We start from the raw sequence: 21,771 nt of genomic DNA on the forward strand, positions 1-21,771 counted from the left end.
TTACAAGAGGTCAGTATCCAAAGTTAAACACAGACAAACTAAAACTACAATTTAATAAGAAAAAAACAATTAATACAGTCAAAAAAGGCATAGAAATCTTGGAAAGACTCTCCTCAAGGGAGAAAATACGAACTACCAGTAACACAGGGGAAATTACTAGTCTTTATTAGTATACCAGGATTGCAAATTACTCCAGTGAGATATTTTTTACAACTATTTGGATGGCAAGGATTATACAGTCTGAAAACACGAGGTGTTCCCAAAGTTATAAAATAATCAGAGCTGTTATAGAATTTGATTGGGATTATAGGCATAGATGAAATCAATTTGGAAAAGTTAAATGTTTTCACCCTGTATAATGCACACATCCATCTCTATCCTTATGCCGTAAAGAACTATTGCTCATACGTACTAGGAAAAATGCAATATGCATCAACATGGAGAATTCTAATAAGCAAAATGTTGATCAAAAATAGTAAGATCATTTTTGGACTGGGTTGTTTGTTTTTTTGGTATTGAACTGCATGAGCTGCTTATAAATTTTGGAGATTAATCCTTTGTCAGTTGCTTCATTTGCAAATATTTTCTCCCATTCTGAGGGTTGTCTTTTGGTCTTGTTTATGGTTTCCTTTGTTGTGCAAAAGCTTTGAAGTTTCACTAGGTCCCATTTGTTTATCTTTGTTTTTATTTCCATTTCTCTAGGAGGTGGGTAGATAGTGGGAAGCAGCCACATAGCACAGGGAGATGAGCTCGGTGCTTTGTGACCACCTGGAGGGGTGGGATAGGGAGGGTGGGAGGGAAGGAGACGCAAGAGGGAAGGGATGTGGGAACAGATGTATATGTATCACTGATTCACTTTGTTATAAAGCAGAACCTAATAAAAAAATAGTAAGATCAGAAAAGAAACATGCATTATTTTTAAATTTATATAAATTTAAAAACATCCAATAAAACAATGTGTTGCTTAAGGTTGTTTATACATATCTTATTAATATATTACATATATTGTGTTTTTATATTGTTTAGTAGTATATGATTATAAAGAAAAACTAAAGGGCTTCCCTGGTGGTGCAGTGGTTGAGAGTCCGCCTGCCGATGCAGGGGACATGGGTTCATGCCCCGGTCTGGGAGGATCCCACATGCCGTGGAGAGACTGGGCCCGTGGGCCATGGCCACTGGGCCTGCGCGTCCGGAGCCTGTGCTCTGCAGTGGGAGAGGCCACAACGGTGAGAGGCCCGCATACCGCAAAAAAAAAAAAAAAAAAAAAAAAAGAAAAACTAAAGAATGATAACCAAAAAGAAAGCCCCAGAATATGCTGATAATGTTCTACACCTTAATTTGTGTGGATGGTAGGCACAGTTCTCTCTTTTATTTGTTATTTTTTATTTAGGTAAGATTTAAGTTTTTGTTGTATTTATTCACCATGTAATGAAAACAATTTCAAAAGAAAAATAAAATTTAATAATTGGTAATGTGTTGGTGGCTAAACTAGTAGCTTCCAGCTGGTTGTCTGAGTTACTCTGGATTTCTTTATGCAATTTCACCCCAAGAAAATCCGTCTCAACATTAAATTGCACATCTGACTGAGGATTCTGCTGTATCTATGTAAGATATTGCACTTATTTAAGTCCTAGATATCTCGGTATCTATTTTGGGAAGCAGAGCTGTGGCCTTGGAATGAACAAGTGCAAATTTGAGGCAGAGAGAAATATTCCCCTAGTCTCTAGTTCTTTTGGTCTGTACTGTACTATCCAAGTTTTCATTCATATCTTTGACTTCTTATATGAAATCACTCAGATATTTACTTTTCTTAGTCATTTCTTCACAGCATATCTTCCTGTCCACTCCTCTTCACTGCCATTTTCTTTTCATAACATCTTTGGGGTTTTCCTAAAAATAAGGAACTACTACAAAGAAGTATATATAACAAGATTAATGTAACATATATTAAAGTTTGCTTATCAACTCTAAGTATTTTCTTTTTTTCTTTTTTTTTTTTTTTTTTTTTTTTTTTTTGCGGTACGCGGGCCTCTCATTGTTGTGGCCTCTCCTGTTGTGGAGCACAGGCTCCGGACGCGCAGGCTCAGTGGCCATGGCTCACGGGCCCAGCTGCTCCGCGGCATGTGGGATCTTCCTGGGCCAGGGCACGAACCCGTGTTCTCTGCATTGGCAGGCGGACTCTCAACCACTGCACCACCAGGGAATCCCACTCTAAGTATTTTCAATAACTCAATCTCATAACTCACTAGCCTTAATGCGTAATTGATGCATTGCTCCTTTTCTTTTTTTTTTTTTTTCCGGTATGCGGGCCTCTCACTGTTGTGGCCTCCCCCGTTGCGGAGCACAGGCTCCGGACGCGCAGGCTCCGGATGCGCAGGCTCAGCGGCCATGGCTCACGGGCCAAGCCGCTCCGCGGCATATGGGATCCTCCCAGACCGGGGCACGAACCCGTATCCCCTGCATCGGCAGGCGGACTCTCAACCACTTGCGCCACCAGGGAGGCCCGCTCCTTTTCTTAAACAGGGATGAAAAGATTCACGTATAATTCATTCCATGTTCATCCTTCTAGCACTTTCTCAAGCTCCTGCAGGGAATCTTGGGAGAGGACATGGAATCCTCTTCAGTTCTGCATTCGTCCCCTTCTCCATCTCCTCTAGTTCCTCCTCCTCCTTCTCTGTTCTTTTCTCCTCTCCTCCTTCTTTATGTAATAAGTAATTCCTCAGAAATATGAAAGTGTCAAATACTACTCTTATGCACACTCAATGCCTTACCTGTTTTGCCCCACCCTGCATTTCCAGCAAGTCCACTAACTGAAGGGATGTCTCTAAGCTTCCACCTACCCTTCCAGCATCAAATGTGTTCAAACTCTGTTTCTACTGTCTCATATCTGGATTATTTTCTTTGCATTGTTCTTTAGCATGGAATGTGTGACATTTTATAATTTTTATTGGACTACAGTTGATTTGTTTTTTATGTTGTGTTTATTTCAGGTGTACAACAAAGTGAATCACATATATACACTATTTTTTTGAATTTTATTTTATATGCAGCAGGTTCTTATTAGTTACCTATTTTATACAAATTAGTGTATATATGTCAATCCCAATCTCCCAATTCATCCACCACCACCATCACCCCACCCCCTGCTTTGCCCACTTGGTGTCCATACCTCTGTTCTCTACATCTGTGTCTCTATTTTTGCCTTGCAAACTGGTTCATCTGTACCATTTTTCTAGGTTCCACATATATGAGTTAATATATGATATTTGTTTTTCTCTTTCTGACTTATTTCACTCTGTATGACAGTCTCTAGGTCCAACCACGTCTCTACAAATGACCCAGTTTTGTTCCTTTTTATGGCTGAGTAATATTCTATTGTATATGTGTAACACATCTTCTTTATCCATTCGTCTGTCAGTGGGCATTTAGGTTGCTTCCATGACCTGGCAGTTGTAAATAGAGCTACAATGAACATTGAGGTACATGTGAATTTTTTAATTATGGTTTTCTCTGGATATATACCCAGTAGTGGGATTATTGGGTCCTATGGTAATTCTATTTTTAGTTTTTTAAGGAACCTCCATACTGTTCTCTGTAGTGGATGTATCAATTTACATGCCCACCAACAGTGCAAGAGAGTTCTCTTTTCTCCACACCCTCTCCACCATTTGTTGTTGGTAGATTTTCTGATGATGCCCATTCTAACCAGTGTGAGGTGATACCTTAATGTAGTTTTGATTTGCATTTCTCTAATAATTAATGATATTAAGCAGCTTTTCATGTGCCTCTTGCCCATCTGTATGTCTTCTTTGGAAAAATGTCTATTTAGGTTTTCTGCTCATTTTCTGATTGGGCTGTTTGTTTTTTGATATTGAGCTGCTTGAGCTGCTTGTACATTTTGGATATTAATCCTGTGTCAGTTACTTCATTTGAAAATATTTTCTCTCATTCTGAGGGCTGTCTTTTCATCTTGTTTATAGGTTCATTTGCTGAGCAAAAGCTTCTAAGTTTCATTAGGGCCCATTTGTTTAATTTGTTTTTATTTCCATTACTCTAGGAGGTGGGTCAAGAAAGATCTTGCTGTGATTTATGTCAAAGAGTGTTCTTCCTATGTTTTCCTCTAAGAATTTTACAGTGTTTGGTCTTACATTTAGGTCTCTAATCCATTTTGAGTTTATTTTTGTGTATGGTGCTAGGGAGTGTTCTAATTTCATTCTTTTACATACAGCTGTCTAGTTTTCCCAGCAGCACTTATTGGAGAGACTGTCTTTTCTCCACTGTATACTCTTGCCTCCTTTGTCATAGATTAGTTGACCATAAGTGCATGGGTTTATCTCTGGGCTTTCTATCCTGTTCCATTGATCTATATTTCTGCTTTTGTGCCAGTACCATATCATCTTGATTACTGTAGCTTTGTAGTATAGTCTGAAGTCAGGGAGCCTGATTCCTCCAGCTCCATTTTCTTTCTCAAGTTTTGGATATTTGGGGTCTTTTGTGTTTCCAAACGAATTGTAAAACGTTTTGTTCATCTTCACTATCATTATTTTGAATTCTTTTTCTGGAAGGTTGCCTATCCCCACTTCATTTAATTGTTTTTCTGGGGTTTTATCATGTTCCTTCTTCTGGTACATAGTCCTGTGCCTTTTCATTTTGTCTATCTTCCTGCAAATGTGTTTTTTGTACCACAGGTTGCAGGATTGTAGTTCTTCTTGCTTCTGCTGTCTGTCCTCTGGTGGATGAGGTTATCTAAGAGGCTTGTGCAAGTTTCCTGATGGGAGGGACTGTTGGGCAGAGCTCAGTAAAACTTTAATCTGCTTGTCTGATGATGGGTCAGGCTGGCTTCCCTCCCTGGTGGTTGTTTGGTCTGAGGCAACCCAACACTGGAGCCTACCCAGGCTCTTTGGTGGGGCTAATGGTGGATTCTGGGAGGGCTCACACCAAGGAGTACTTACCAGAACTTCTGCTGCCAGTATCCTTGTCCCCATGGTGAACCACAGCCACCCCCGCCTCTGCAGGAGACCCTCCAACACTAGCAGGTAGGTCTGGTTCAGTTTTCTACGGGGTCACTGCTCCTTCCCCTGGGTCCCAATGCACACACTACTTTGCCCTCGAAGAGTGGAGTCTCTGTTTCCCCCAGTCTTGTCAAAGTTATGCAATCAACTCCTGCTTGCCTTCAAAGTCTGATTCTCTTGGAATTCCTCCTCCTGTTGCCAGACCCCCTGGTTTAGAAGCCTTAAATGGGGCTCAGAACCTTCACTCCAGTGAGTGGACTTCTGTGGTATAAGTGTTCTACAGTTTGTGAGTCACCCTAACTCTTTTTTTTAAATTTTTTTCCCATGTAGGCCATTACAGAATTTTGAGTAGAGTTCCCTGTACAGGTTCTTATTAGTTACCTATTTTACATATAGTGTGTATATGTATGTACAGTGTGTGTATATGTCAATCTCCCAATTTATCCCTCCCCCCCTTATACCCTGGTAACCATAAGTTTGTGTTCTACATCCGTGACTCTACCTCTGTTTTGTAAATAAGTTCATTTGTACCATTTTTTTTTTAGATTCGACATATAAGCGACATCATATGATATTTGTCTTTCTGTGTCTGACTTACTTCACTCAATATGACAATCTCTAGGTCCATCTATGTTGCTGCAAATGACATTATTATTATTATTATTATTATTATTATTATTATTATTATTATTTGATCCCTTGGTTTCTGCAGCACTGGCTACTCCAGCCCACTTATCTTGGCCAGGCTCCCTAAATTTCAATTTATCCAGGACCCCAGATTCCCATTTTGTGGGAAGGAAGTGTCATTATTGTTCACTTCTTAATTTCACCTCATGCTAGAGAGGGACAGAGACATTTTAAATGGATAAACATTCTAATAATTAACAAAATTCTCTTAGAACTATATTAGTTCTGACATTAATAGCTTTGCTGGAAGACTGCCTTACCTGACTTGCCAAAATGTGTTAGTGCCGCTGTCATTATGCCATTCATTAGTCAGCCTCCTTTGTGATGCATGTGTACTCCAAAGATTAATCACGAATCCAGAAAGGAAACAACCCTTCTAAGGAGATAAGGCAATATGCAACCAGTGGTACATAAAAATATAAACATTAGAAGCTAAAGCCTGAAAATTCTAGTAAGGAAATAAATGGTTCGCATTTGCCCTTTTACTTAGTAAATTTTTAGAAGTATCACTGGAATATTAATTAAGTGATAGTAGTCTATTAATTTAAGGTGAGAGAAGATATATTGCATTAACAAATGACTAAAATTTAAAAAAAAATATAAGTTAGTGGATTTTATATTAGAATTTGTACAGTAGATTTTTATACTTCTAATATGTTGGCAAACATTTTTCTATTTTGGATAAATTATAAATGGATTTATTTACATTTTGGAAATATGCACATTTTTGGGTACAGTCAACACACTCACACAGACACACTCATACATGCACACACATATGCATATACAGAAAAGCTCAATTTTCTGACCACCAGATACCAGGGTCTCATAAATTTGAATTTAATAATCCTTAACCAAGGTTGACATCCATTTAGCAAAAAGTATTTTAAATTCAGATTTTATATTTCCGTGGTCCATTTATAATAATATACTATAAATTTCTGAAGAAAACTGTGAACATATTTGCTTAGGTTGCACATTGTCTAATCTCTTTCTAAATAAAATTGAGACGACTTTATCTCCTGTCTGGTAATGTCAAAGTGCAAGCAAATTAAAGAGGCATTGGAAAGAGACTTGGAAAATATTAGTAGACTAGGAGAGAGCACCTAGAGCATTCCAAAGTTGTAATTTCTATAAAGAAAATATTTTGCCATGCTAATTCATCTGAGAGGACTACTAGGAGTACTGAAAGACAAAAAGGAAGAGAGGTGTTTCTTTCTTTTTGTTTTAGATTTTTATTTCTAATTCAGAGACTTTATCACTTAAAAATAAACAGCTAATAAAGTACCAAACTGCAGCAGGTATGACTCTAAACAAGAAGGAATATAAAAACTAAACAGCAGAGCTGTAAATCAAAATAATTAAATGTAAGAAGTCATCCAGAGGGACTTTCCAGAAGCCCATAAAAAGGGAAAATCTGCTCACAACTGGAAAAGGGAGGAAGGGTTATAAATAAGAACAGGCAAAAGCCAAACTATTGACTAAATTGCAAGAAAATAAAAACCCAAATTTAAAAAGAAGAGTCTACTTTATGCTAGAAATATAGGACATTTGGCTAAAAGAATACTATTCCATTGAAAGAAAATTATATTAGGTACAGTGTACATGCATCAACATCTTTGAGAATCTCTCTCCATCCTCTTGCTATCTTTCCAAGACCACCAGACCTCTGCAGTGACCCTATGTTGTTTATGAGGCCAGGTCTTTCATACCATCGCCGTCTGTCTTTACCAAAGCAGATCTCAACAATCCAACCAGAGTCAATGTGCCATCAGAGATGACTGGAAGAACTCCTCTTGTCCCTAAACTTAACATTCATCTCTCTCTCCAGGAGGTTTTGGAAGAAGAGTTTTTTTTTTCCTTCTTTCCAGAGCCTTCTTCTCCACAGCTCAAGGGATCTGTGATCAGGGTCAGGATACTGGGAAGCCCACAGTTGCCAGAGGGGTCAGTTTCCACTGAAAGAAGGTACTATTTCAGCTTATTTGTGAGACACATGGCTGAGAGAATCTTCACCAGAATTCAGTGGTGTTAAATCTTTTTCCTGTTCACATAGTGCTGGAAAGACTCACATGTAACAAATATGATTTCCTGCATTCAATGTACAAAACTTAATTTCTGAATAGAATATATTTCCATGCATTCTATCCTGGTAGTCCTGTTAGTCACAAAGGAAGGAAATTGCCTGTCACTGGTCTCTTGGGACTGAATCACTTGCCTGTCTCTCCTCAACTCACTGTCCACAGAGCAGCCAAAGTTATCATTTTCCTCCTTTTTTTTCTGTTTTTTTAAAATATTTTTTTATTTTTTTCATGAAATCTGCTTGTGGCACTCACTTGATTAAAATCCTCTTGAGTTAGTTCATTATTTTCTATACTATATAGTCCAGGCTTTCACCTCCTGGTCTCTTTGAGAGATCTTTCCTGATTTCCCAGGCAAAATGTACTGCTTCCAGGATCGTTGTCTTCTTTCCTATACTATAAACCACGTAGTTATATAGTTTCCTGCTTCCCTATCTGCTCTGTTTCTGCATTCTACTCTGAGTTCCTTTTATTCACTTTTTTTTCTCTCATACTCAGCACTTAATAGAAACAAAGTGCTAAATTATTAGTTGTTATTAGTGGAATGAGTGAATGAGTCCGTGAGAAAAGGGAAAAACCTGTCCCTGACTGGGGCTTGGCTCTGCCTACAGCCTTTAGTTCCTTCCCATCTCTGATTCCTCCTAGTGTAACTGGATTGGAAAGATCACCACTCTTAAACTTGGAGTATGTGGCCACAAACACTAATTCCACTCTATTTCTCATGAATATTATATTTTTGTCTTCACAGGGTCTGTTTTCCAACATACAATATGAATGATTTCCTAGAGAAAGGACAGCAACAAAGACCTAATGCAGCCAAAAATAAAATAAGGCAATGTTTTGTTCTGTGGCTTTAGCATTTCCTTCTTTACTTTGTAGAACTGTAGGATGACTAATTGTAGGGGAGAGAAACAGTAGAATGGGCCAAGTTGCATGAATTGAAATGAGCAATGTAAACAAGACAAATATAATCATGCATTAAACCTTTTCTTTCCTTGAATACCTGTTGTTTCTTATATTTTTCTTTTTCTTTTGTACACATGTATCATTAATGATTCCCTAGTTTTAATGAGTAAACATCTCTAAATATGTCTGTCATTTCAGTAAACTTAATTAAATTTCTGCTGGAAGATTTTTGTTTGTTTGTTTGGTTTTGTTTGTTTGTTTTGCGGTATGCAGTCCCCCCACCGCTGTGGCCTCTCCCGCTGCGGAGCACAGGCTCTGGACGCACAGACCCAACGGCCATGGCTCACGGGCCCAGCTGCTCCACGGAATGTGGGATCCTCCCAGACTGGGGCACGAACCCGCGTCCCCTCAACCACTGCCCCACCAGGGAAGCCCGTCTGCTGGAAGATTTAATAATACAGTTTCTGAGTCATAGATGATATCAGATTTTTATGTTTCCTTCAAATACTGTCTTGAAAATATAGCAACATGAAATAGAATGCGGATATTTTACATGGATAAGGAGTTACAAAAAGCATTCCAGGCAAGCAGAAAAACATGGTCTCAGAAGCAGGATGGCACAGTGTGATTACAAGGCAACAAAGAACCCACAGGCAAGAGTGGGATGAGCAAAAGGATGGGAGAAGGAAAAATAGAGGAATGAAGGCATTACATAAGTAATAGATTACACTGAACAGTTTAGGCAGAGGGGTGACATAGTGAAAGGACCTGTACATTAAGTCTCATAATGGGCAGATGTGATAGGTAAGCAAAGCAGCTCAGAACTACGCCATTAACCTGGGCACATCCCAAGGACAACTTGGACTGAGCTGTGGAAGTGCCACGTAAAAGAGTGACTGATGAGGGTGATTTGTCTGTTTTCAAAATAAGAAATCTTAGTAATTATTTTAGCAAAGGTAGAAGAAGAGAGATGAATCAAATCAACTGTAAGTTTTCCAGCCTACTTAAATGAGAGTGGTAATGACATACATACAGACAAAGGCACTGGGTATAAATGGAGGTGCGTCAAATACACACTTTTTAAAAAGATACTTGCATTCTCCATTTTTATTTGTGGCAGTTTTCATACCTCTCTATCTTCCACGTAGGACAGCATTTATTATCTTTCATAAAAACAGCTATGCTAACATGTATTAATGTAGGAAGTATTCTAAGTGATTTACAAATTTTGATTTGATTTGTTCTTACAATACTGTATAAGATAGTTCTGAAATTATTATTACAAAATTTTACAAATTAGGAAGCTGAAGTGCAGAGGAAAAACAAAGTTGTAAAGCTTATAAGTTCTGAGGACAGTTTTTGAACGCAAGTGGCTTCTGCTCTTATGTTCTGGTATCTATGGCTTCCTTTCTCCCAAATAGCCAGTTTAGGATAATCAGGTTACATTTGCTCTACCTTTTTTTATCTCTTACATCCCCCTCTTTTCTCAAAATTCAGATCCTCTTCATTTTCTACTCATCCTGTTACAACAGCAGCCTTAAAACTGAACTCTTATTATCTACACCCTTCCTAGTTTAGTGAATCTTCTATTTGGGAAAACTAATCATGCTCCACTATCACACTGAAAAACTTTCAGTGGTGGGTTGGGGTGAAGGTGAGATAGGTGAAGGAGATTGAGGTACAAATCCCTGGCCATGGGGATGCAATATACAGCATAACGAATGTGGTCAATAATGTTGTAATAAATTTGTATGGGAACAGACGGTTACTAGACTTACCGTGACAATCATTTTGTAATGTATGCAAATGTTAATTCACTATGTAGTACACCTGATGCTAACATAATATTGTATATCAACTTTATTTCAATTAAAGCAAAACTTTCAATCATATCCAATAACTTTTGATATGAAGGCAAAATAAGCATAGAGGGTAAGGCCATTTACAATCTGATGAGTGAATTTATATCTGACTTCATTTCTCCAAACTCTGCTCAACAAATCTGCTCTCCAAACAGAGTCTCACTGACACCCTGAGCTCTGCCTTATGTTTCATGCCTCTTGGCTTTTGCATACACTATTTCAACTGAACAGGAAATTTCCATGGCTAACCAGAAAACCCCTGATCAGCTTTCACACTTGTAGATCATGTTGTGTTTTGGCCAACAACTGTCTGGATCTGATTTCATTTTTGTTTTTAACATGCGCTTGGCTTCTTGGTTGCCATGCCATGCCTGTACAATTGAAGGTACTGCCCCAATTCAGGAGTGAGAGCTTTACATAACTTTAGTGTCCTGGCTTCATGTTTTTGAGTCAAGCCAGAATAATCTTCTCACAACCCTCAGCTCTTTGTCATATTTGTGGTTTCTATCTTTGTACATAAATGTATGACCCTTGCATAAACTCCTGAAAATCCCCCTGGACTCAGAGAGCTTTATAATCCTCTGGTCTCTCCTCACAAATCAAAATGTCCAAGCCTTCAATCTTCAGAGCTTTTTGTTTGCTATGTAACAATACGTAGTGTTTTGCTAAAAAGATGAACAAATCACAGCTACTGTGTGTATTAGAAATGTGCTGTTTCCTCCAGTTTGAATATCTGCTTAATTCATCTAAAATGCAGAGCTCTTTGCAAAGGCCTCTGAGGAGGTAGGATGCTCTCAGTGGTTTTTCTCTTTTGCAGCAGAGATGTTGTGCAGGGTAACTTGATATCTTGAAATTTTGTTGATGACAGCAAATCAGCAGTTTTTAGATAAAGCAAGCTCAAGAATCAGTGAAAGATTTATTAAAGAAAAAAAAAGAATTAGTGAAAGAGAAAGTTCACATTGAATGAAATAATTTATGATAAGAATAAATTGAATAAAATGATGAACATAAATAAATCTAATTTGTTAGCTAAATTCAACATCATTTTTTCTTTTTTTTTTGCCCCAGAACATCCTGTATGAGTTTTCTTAATTTTTGTCTAATTATAAATTAGAACAAATTGACAAAAATTACTACTTTTATTTTTTAAAATGTTTACAAGAGATGAAGATAAATGTGAAATAGCCACATCCAATAGTTTCCTTTGACCTGTGGTGTGAGGAGATACATTAGCCAGAATATAAAACTGCATTCAGGGGCTTCCTTGGTGGCGCAGTGGTTGAGAATCTGCCTGCTAATGCAGGGGACACGGGTTCGAGCCCTTGTCTGGGAGGATCCCATATGCCACGGAGCAACTAATCCCATGAGCCACAACTACTGAGCTTGCGCGTCTGGAGCCTGTGCTCCGCAACAAGAGAGGTTGCGATAGTGAGAGGCCCGCACACCACGATGAAGAGTGGCCCCCGCTTGCCACAACTAGAGGAAGCCCTTGCACAGAAACGAAGACCCAACACAGCAAAAATAAATTAATTAATTAATAAATTCCTACCCCCAACATCTAAAAAAAAAAAAAAAAACTGCATTCAAAGTTGAATCTCTGGAGGACACAGCTGAGGATGGAGTGTTAAAAGTTATCAGATTCTTTGAAACTACATAATTTAAACAATTTGGAACAGCAGGGAATTAAATTGTATATCACCTTAAGATAACAAGTGTTATGGCATAATAATATAAATTATCATACATATTTCGCCTAAGGTCATTATCAGTCAACTTCATTTTGTAATTTACATTTTTCAGCCCATGGTTGGCCACCAAAAAGAGAAACCTACTCCAAGTAATTGCAGTAAAAGAGTTTAGTAAAGATAGACCAACACCCTAGAAAAGAGGAGCAGTCAGGCATAAGGACAGAGGAAGTAAAGATGGCCCAGGGACCTCTGTATCCACCGAAGAGTACCGTCACCCCAGAGCTCAGCTACTCACTCAGAATCTCTGCTGCAGGCTTTCCACAGCCTCCTCTACCAAGATGGTGGTCAACCCTAGTTTCAATCCAGCATGCATTTAGCTCAAGTATCTACCAGCATCTGACTAAACAGATTCTACCTTTCTTAATTCTGGAGGGCCAAGAAAAAGATAATGGCATTGCCAGCTTAGAATTCAGGGTGCAATTGGTTAGTGCAGTGACCCTGAGTCAGAGGAGTTTCCTTAGGAAGAGGATTGACACTAAAATATATTAACCTATATGTAAGCCACATAGCTATGGTTATTAAATAAACTTTTTATAAAAATTAATTATATAAGTTATGGTGTAATTTTGTCTACTGCAAGTAAAGGATATATGCTATCTACATGTACTTTAGAAATTGATTTGTAAGGTTATGGGCCCGTAAGGAGAGTTTCATTTATTTATTTATTTACACATCTTTATAGGAGTATAACTGCTTTACAATGGTGTGTTAGGTTCTGCTTTAAAACAAAGTGAATCAGCTATACATATACATATATCCCCATAGATCCTCCCTCTTGAGCCTCCCTTCCACCCTCCCTATCCCACCTCTCTAGGTGGCCACAAAGCACCAAGCTGATCTTCCTGTGCTATGTGGCTGCTTCCCACTAGCTAGCTATTTTACATTTGTTGGTGTATATATGTCCATGCCACTCTCTCTTTGATTTCTTTAGTGATCACTTAGTTATTAAGTACTGTATTGTTTAGCCTCCGTGTGTTTGTATTTTTTACAGATTTTTTCCTGTAATTGATATCTAGTCTCATAGCATTGTGGTTGGAAAAGAAACTTGATACAATTTCAATTTTCTTAAATTTATCAAGGCTTGATTTGTGACCAAATATATGATCTACCCTGGACAATGTTTCATGAGCACTTGAGAAGAAAGTGTATTCTGTTGTTTTTGGATGGAATGTCCTATGAATATCAATTAACTCCATCTTGTTTAATGTATCATTTAAAGCTTGTGTTTCCTTATTTATTTTCATTTTAGATGATCTGTCCATTAATGAAAGTGGGGTGTTAAAGTCCCCTACTATGATTGTGTTACTGTCGATTTCCCCTTTTATGGCTGTTAGCATTTGCCTTATGTATTCAGGTGCTCCTTTTTTGGGTGCATAAATATTTACAATTGTTATATCTTCTTCTTGGATTGATCTGTTGATTATTATGTAGTGTCCTTCTTTGTCTCTTGTAATAGTCTTTATTTTCAAGTCTATTTTGTCTGATATGACAATTGCTATTCCAGCTTCCTTTTGATTTCCGTTTGCATGGAATATCTTTTCCATCCCCTCACTTTCAGTCTGTATGTGTCCCTAGGTCTGAAGTGGGTCTCTTGTAGACAGCATATATATGGGTCTTGTTTTTGTATCCATTCAGCTAGTCTATGTCTTTCGGTTGGAACATTTAATCTATTTACATTTAAGGTTGTTATCGATATGTATGTTCCTATTACTATTTTCTTAATTGTTTTGGGTTTGTTACTGTAGCTCTTTTCCTTCTGTTTTGTTTCTAGCCTAGAAAAGTTCCTTTAGCACTTGTTGTAAAGCTGGTTTGTTGGTGCTGAATTCTCTTAGCTTTTACTTGTCTGTAAAGATTTTAATTTATCTGTTGAATCTGGGTAGATTAATCTTTGTTGAAGGTTTTTCTCCTTCATCATTTTAAATATGTTCTGCCACTCCCTCCTAGTTTACAGAGTTTCTGCTGAAAGCTCAGCTGTTAACGGTATGGGGATTCCCTTGTATGTTATTTGTTGTTTTCCCTTGCTGATTTTAATTTTTTTCTTTGTATTTCATTTTGATAGTTTGATTAATATGTGTCTTGGCATGTTTCTCCTTGGATTTATCCTGTATGGGACTCTCTGTGTTTCCTGGACTTGATTGACTATTTCCTTTCCCATATTAGGGAAATTTTCATCTATAATCTCTTCAAATGTTTTCTAAGTCCCTTTCTTTTGCTCTTCTTCTTCAGGTACCCCTATAATTCGAATGTTGTTGTGTTTAATGTTGTCCCAGAGGTCTCTGAAACTGTCCTCAATCTTTTTTATTTATTCTGCTCTGCTGTAGTTATTTCCACTCTTTTATCTTCCAGGTCACTTATCCGTTCTTCTGCCTCAGTTATTCTGCTATTGATTCCTTCTAGATAATTTTTAATTTCATTTATTTGTTGCTCATCATGGTTTGTTTGCTCTTTCATTCTTCTGGGTCCTTGTTAAACGTTTCTTGTATTTTCTCCATTTTATTTCCAAGATTTTGGATCATTTTTACTATCATTTCTTTGGATTCTTTTTCAGGTAGACTGCCTATTTCCTCTTCATTTGTTTGGTCTGTGGTGTTTTTACTTTGCTTCTTCATCTGCTTTGCATTTCTGTGTCTTCCCATTTTGCTTAACTTACTGTGTTTGGGATCTCCATATTGCAGGCTACAGGTTCATAGTTCCTGTTGTTTTTGGTGTCTGTCCCCAGTGGCTAAGATTGGTTCAGTGGGTTGTGTAGGTTTCCTAGTGGAGGGTAGTGGTGCCTGTGTTCTGGTGGATGAGGCTGGATCTTCTCTTTCTGGTGTGCAGGACCACGTCCAGTGGTGTGCTTTAGGGTGTCTGTGACCTTATTATGATCTTAGGCAGCCTCTCTGCTAATGGGTGGGGTTTTGTTCCTGTCTTGCTAGTTGTTTGGAATAGGGTGTCCAGCACTATAGCTTACTTGTCATTGACTGGAGCTGGGTCTTAGCGTTGAGATGGAGATCTCTGGGAGAGCTTTCACCATTTGATATTACATGGAGCTGGGACGTCTCTGGTGGACCAGTGTCCTGAACTTGGCTCTCCCACCTCAGAGGCACAGACCTGACACCTGGCCAGAACATAAGACCCTGTCAGCCTCACAGCTCAGAAGAAAAGGGAGAAAAAAAGAAAGAAAAAAAAACTTTTAGGAAGTCTGAGGTCTTCTGCCAGCGTTTAGTAGGTGTTCTGTAGGAGTTGTTCCACATGTAGATGTATTTCTGATGTATTTGTGTGGAGGAAGTTGATCTCCACGTCGTACTCCTCTTCCATCTGAAGGTCTCTCTCCCTGATAGTGTTGGAGGGTCTCCTGCAGAGGTGGGGTGTGGCTGTAGCTCACCATGAGGACAAGGACACTGGCAGCAGATGTTCTCAAGTTTTATTTTAAACGTCTGTCAAGAAATGTTGTGAATAAGATATAGAACATATACACTACTCGTACACACATCAAAATCAATCAATTCCCTTTAAAGATAATGAGCAGTCAATAGAGGATGGTAGATCGCCTTTCCATTTATGAGTATCAGAATTCTATTGATTGCAACCAACAAGTGAAAAGGAAACTGACAGCCGGTTAGAATTGTAGATTATAAATAGGTCATGTATCACAGAAGCACAGCTTGACCTTAGAAGAAGGGTTGAGATAAGGATGTAGAATAAAATAAATATTATCTAGTGTTTTTATGATATTAGTATTCTGAACATGTTAATCTTATTATTTGAACTATTCTTATGTTATTTTACACATTCTTATAACCAATAATATTAATATTTTAAGCCCAACTCTTCTGTACAAAAATACATTAGGTAGCTACAGAGTTGGAAAAGAGCTTTATGATTTTTTATGGCCTTAATATCTGTGTCTCACACGTTGGTTTGCCTGGGAAGCAGACTCTATAAGGAGATGGTTATGCAGGAGGTTTATTAGGGAATGATAGTAGGATCAACACCTTCCAAAGGAAAGTAGGACTAAACAAAGGGAAAAAAGTTGAACCATTATGTGGTCTCAGTGGAAGCCCCTGCCAAAAATATGGGAAATTTTGAAGCTGGAATAACACTTCAGAATCATACCCACTTGGGCTAGAGGACTGGTTCAGTCTATCTATGATGACTTTGTACAAACATTAGAAAGGAAGGGGTGTTGACAAATAAAGACTTCAGTGAATGAGTGTTGCACTGGGACTGAGACCTGACCTTGGCTGAAGCAGCTCTGCCATACCTGTGGGAAGCTGAGAGCTGAGTCCTTTTTGTAGCAGCACTTGCAGCCACTGTAGAAGTCTGTTTTTTATTCCTGAAGGGGGATCTGGGAAGCACAGAATGATCACCATACTAATTCTTCCAAAGTTATTAATGACAACTGCTAAGGTCTCAAGTAATAAAAATCAATCCCAAAATTATATACATATTTTAAGGTTCACCTTATTTGTAATTGTCAGTGATATACTTGTTACCCATATTATATAAATCTAGTAGTTCAATAATTTTGAATTTATATCCCAAATGTTTTATATTACATAAGTTCATTAAAATAAATGTTCTAGGTCTCTTTTGTTTAATAGGACACTTGCAATATATTATTAATTTTGAGGGAACACAATTTTCCTTCATCGTAGCACTTACCTATTTACTCTTTGATAAATTCCTAGCAACAACAAATTTACACATGCTCCAAGTACAACAAAATCTCCAAGTTATAAATATGGAGCTGCGTTTAAGCTAGTATCCGTGCCTTGGTTAATTTTTGCAGCTTTAAAGATAGGCTTAAAATTTGTATTGGAATGATTTTATTTTTCCTTGCTAATCAAATGCCCTGATTTTAAAAGGTTTAATCACACATTCAAACAATGTGCATTTCTCAGAAAAGGAATTTCCTAGACAACTAAGTACCAATGGTTGTTAAAATATCTTCATCATGTATATCACAAGTGGACGGTGATGTTAAGTTTATTATATTGATTAGCCCCAGATTGTTGTTTACAGAAGTGAGTTTCTCCTAGGAGTGAGTTAGTGGAAGATGCATAAATATTTTTAAGTCAAAGGCAGAGTGAGTTCGATTGTTACTGCAAGAGCCTTAAATGGATTATTTTACATTCTCAGAGCATCCATCCGAAAGAAAACTGTTTTGGAAAACCAATGGGATTGTGTCAAGATGATGGACTAAATTGGCCATGGCAAGGTTTAGTCAGTGTTTTGGCTATTTTCATTATTGATTGCATAACAATGATTACATTAACTGTGCAGAGCTTCAATTTGCTTACTAAGGTTGCTAAAATAACAGACTGACATTGACAGAATTTCTTTTTATGTGGCTTGCTTAAGTAGACCTTATTTCTCATTATTTTAAGACAATGTCAAAAACAAAAGCTAATTTTTCCCCATCTTAAATTCTAGATTAAATTCTAGATTTTAACTTTTTATTTATTCATTCATTGCTTGGAAATTTAGAAAAACCCAGACACTGATATCTTATGATTGAATGCATTTTTTTCCAAGAAAATGGGTAGCACAGTGGCATGTTTGTTTGTTTGTTTGCTTCTAAACAATACCAAACAGTACCCATATTAACAATTCATTAATTTTCAAAATACCCATCTTTTATTTATATATCTCTTTTTATTAAAAGACAGTGCATGTTTAAGTCTTATATTAGGAGTAAATCAACTTCAGGTAAAATGGTCCCTGCTATTGATGGCTTTCTTTTAACCTGTGCAGAATTCCAGCAGGAAAATTGTAACATTAATTGATCCATTAACAGTCTTTGAAACGATGAAAAAAAATCCAATTTGGTTAAAACTAAATAAGCTTAAAGTAGATCTGTGATATTTCTGCACCACAGGAATTTTAAATTATTGCAAGAACAAAGGTAGGCAAGACTATTCTTAGAGTAGACCAAAGCCTGATTTCTCACGACATAAATCTGAACTGCAATGTAAGTTCTCAATGGTCTGTTACTGCTTTTAGATGAACTTCACATCCTTCCTCTTGCTACAATAGGTCAGAACATAAATATGTCCTTTGGATTGCTGATATTTTATTATCAAAAACTTAAAAATTCATTTAAGATATTTCATTCTGTCAAAATAAAACATATATGTTCTGTCAAAACTGTTATTTTTCCTTTGTTAGGTATTTTACTTAATTCAATAGCCAATGTGAAATAATTTTACAAAGTGAACCAATTTCTTCAGGTACCTGTAAAAGCATTTTGCAGTTAAATTCTCCTGGCAGGAACACTAAGCATTTCAAAGACAGATAGTCGTTGGGATGTGTTTTCTAAGGCTGAGGAAACTGGCTTGATTTGAAGAAAAGAAAAATTCCAGGTCAAATCATCCTTTCAAAATTTTATGTTATAAAACTCTAGGGGGTCTGAATCAAGGATTACTCATTCTTGTGTGAACCTGATGATGCTTCTTGAGAAAAATCTTGTTTTTAAGCTTTTATAAAACTGTTTCTACGGAATCTAAGTGTTCCAATGAATGTTACTAAGAGTTTCTCAGAAAGAGTTCACTGGTCTTACAGGTAACTCCCCCAGCCAGGTATTTGGAATCAAGGCCACCAGTTCGGCTTTCTAACTCTTGTAATGCATGTCCAACTGTTTGTTTGGCCACCAAACACTTGTCCTGAAACAGAAACTTGGGGTACTGAGGACATATCGCCCCTCAAGCTAGAGAATTACCTTGGTTCTGAACCATCATAACCCCAGTCATGGTCCTTAGTATCTATCCCCTCCTCACATATGCCAAGTTGTGTCTTTATATCCAACTAGGTCTCTGAAAAACCACATTCTTGAAATTAATTCTCTCAGTCTTCAGCATTATTATCATTCTTGATTTTATAGTTATTTTCTCAAGTTTTAGAGGACTTCTATAAAATTGATATATTTGAAAATTACTCTTACATTTTAGGAAGTTTCATCAATGACAATTATAATGCTGAGTGGCCCCAGTGTAGGGAACCAAATGGCAATGTTTTGCTAGAATTTAACATGAAGAAACAAGATATTTCTTCAAAAATTGCAGTACATGTTTTCTTCATTTATTTATCAAAGAAATATTGACTGACTACTATGGGGGCCAGAGACTGTGCTGGATGCTAGGTGTTCAGTAGTGCTCCCAGAAAGCTCACTGTTAGCCAGCAAGACAGACCAAGGCTATGAAGGGCTGTGAGAGCACTGAGGTCTACTTTTTGGGATACTTGGGAAGAGGTCTCCATAGGAAGAGGTGACATTTGACATGGTGTTCAATCATGAATAAACATTTGTAGGCAGAAGAACAGGAAAAGGTCTTAGGGGCAGAGATAAGTTTCGCAAAAGTGTAGGCATGAAAGATAAGCAGAAAAGGCATGTGAGGATAAGAAAGAGAAATTTGGGAGTTGAGAATGGACAGCTCTCACTGTGTACGTCATAAGGGACTTGAGCTACTGAGCTAAAGAGTATCACTTTCACTCTTGGACCAAGAAGACTTCACAATGTTTTTAAAGCAGGCAAATGACACTCAGTACTGCTTTTTCTGCAACCCATATATTTTGATATGTTTTATTTTCATTTTCATTTGTCTTTATGTATTTTTGATTTCTCCTTTGATTTTTTTGTTGACCCCATAGTTGTTCAGTAGCATGTGGTTTAGTCCCCACATGTTTGTGATTTTTCCAGCTTTCTCCTTGCATTTGACTTCTACTTCCATACCACTGTGATTTTAAAAGATATTGTAATTTCAAACTTTGTAAATTTCTTGAGACTTGTTTTGTATCCCAACATATGGTCTATCCTTGAGAATATTTCATGGGCACTTGTGGAAAATGTGTATTCTGTTGCATTTGGATGGAACGTTCTGTACTGATCTATCAAATCCATCCAGTCTAACATTTCATTTAAGGCCACTCTTGCCTTGTTTGCTTTCTGGATGATCTATCAACAGATGTAAGTGGAGATATGAATCCCCTATTATTATTTTGTTGTCATTTTCTTCCTTTAGGTCTGTTAATAATTGTTTTAGATATTTTGGTGTTCCTGTGTTAGGTGCATATTTATTAATAAATGTTATGTTTTCTTGATAGATTGTCCTTTTTATCATATAATGTCCAGCTTTCTCTTGTTACTTCTTTTTTTTTTTTTTTTTTTTTTTTTTGCGGTACGTGGGCCTCTCACTGCTGTGGCCTCTCCCGTTGCAGAGCACAGGCTCCGTACGCACAGGCTCAGCAACCATGGCTCATGGGCCCAGCCACTCTGCAACATGTGGGATCTTCCTGGACCGGGGTACAAACCCGTGTCCCCTGCATCGGCAGGCGGACTCTCCACTGCGCCACCAGGGAAGCCCTTGTTACCTGTTTTGACTTGAAGTCTATTTTGTCTGACATGAGTATGGTTCCATGTGTTTTTGTGTGGCTGCCATTTGTTTGGAGTATCATTTTCCATGCCTTCATCTGAAGCCTATGTTTGTCTTTAAGGCTGAGGTGAGTCTCCTGAAGGCAGCATACAGTCAGTCTTGTGTTTTTAATCCATCCAGCCACTGTGTATCTTTTGATTGGTGAATTCACTCCATTTATATTTAAGATGATTACTGATAGATGAGAACTTAGTACTGGCATTCAATCTTCTGTTTTCTCGTTGCTCTATATCTCCAATGTTTCTTATTCCTTGTGTTTCTGTCTGCCACGTGGGTTGGTGTTTATTATGATGTTTTTTCACTTGCTTTTTTATGTTTTGCATCTCTACTCTAGATATATGTTTTATGGTTACCATGAGGTTTGTATAAAAAAATTACATAGATAAAATCATCCATTTTCTGCTGATAACATCTTATCTTCATTTGCCTGTATGGGCTCCCTACTTTTCCTCTTCCCTTATTTATGTTTTTTTTTTTTGTCTCAAATTACCTTTTTTTAATGTTGTAAGTTCATTACCAAATTGAAGTACCTATAATTAATTTTATTGTTTTTTTCCCCTTCAATCTTTATCCTATAATTAAATGTTTAACAATCTATTCTGATATAGAATTGCAGTTTTCTCATTCTGAATGTCTATTTATCAGCTTACTCAGTTGTGTGTATTTTTGCCTTTTCATTTCAGGTAGAAGAGATTCTTTCAACATTTCCTGTAAAGCAGGTCTAGTGGTAATGCTCTCTCTCAGCTATTGTTTGTCCTAGAAGGTCTTTATTTTTCCTTCATATCTGAAGGGTAACTTTGCTGGAGAGTATTCTTGGCTGATAGTTTTTGTCTTTCAATATTTTTTAAATGTCATTCCATTCTCTCCTGGCCTGTAGGGTTTCTGCTGAGCAGTCTGTTGATTGTCTGATATGGGGGTCCTTTGTAGGTAACTGTCCATTTTTTCCTGGCTGCTTTTAAAATTCTTTATCATAGACTTCTGACAACTTTAATATAGTGTGTCTTGAAAAAGCTCTTTCCATGTTGAGGTAATTAAGTTTTCCCTTAGTTTCATGGAGCTAGCTTGTA

At 37.4% G+C, this 21,771-nt stretch overlaps 1 protein-coding gene across 1 annotated transcript in view; it reads right to left on the minus strand.

Annotated features, from left to right (window-relative positions):
- The window catches only part of EYS (eyes shut homolog), a 1,591,612-nt gene that overhangs the window by 684,050 nt on the left and 885,791 nt on the right, over positions 1 to 21,771 (minus strand). The gene's annotated exons all lie outside the window — the stretch shown is intronic.

This window comes from Mesoplodon densirostris, chromosome 12, assembly GCF_025265405.1.
Source record: "Mesoplodon densirostris isolate mMesDen1 chromosome 12, mMesDen1 primary haplotype, whole genome shotgun sequence".
Lineage (NCBI taxonomy): Eukaryota > Metazoa > Chordata > Mammalia > Artiodactyla > Ziphiidae > Mesoplodon > Mesoplodon densirostris.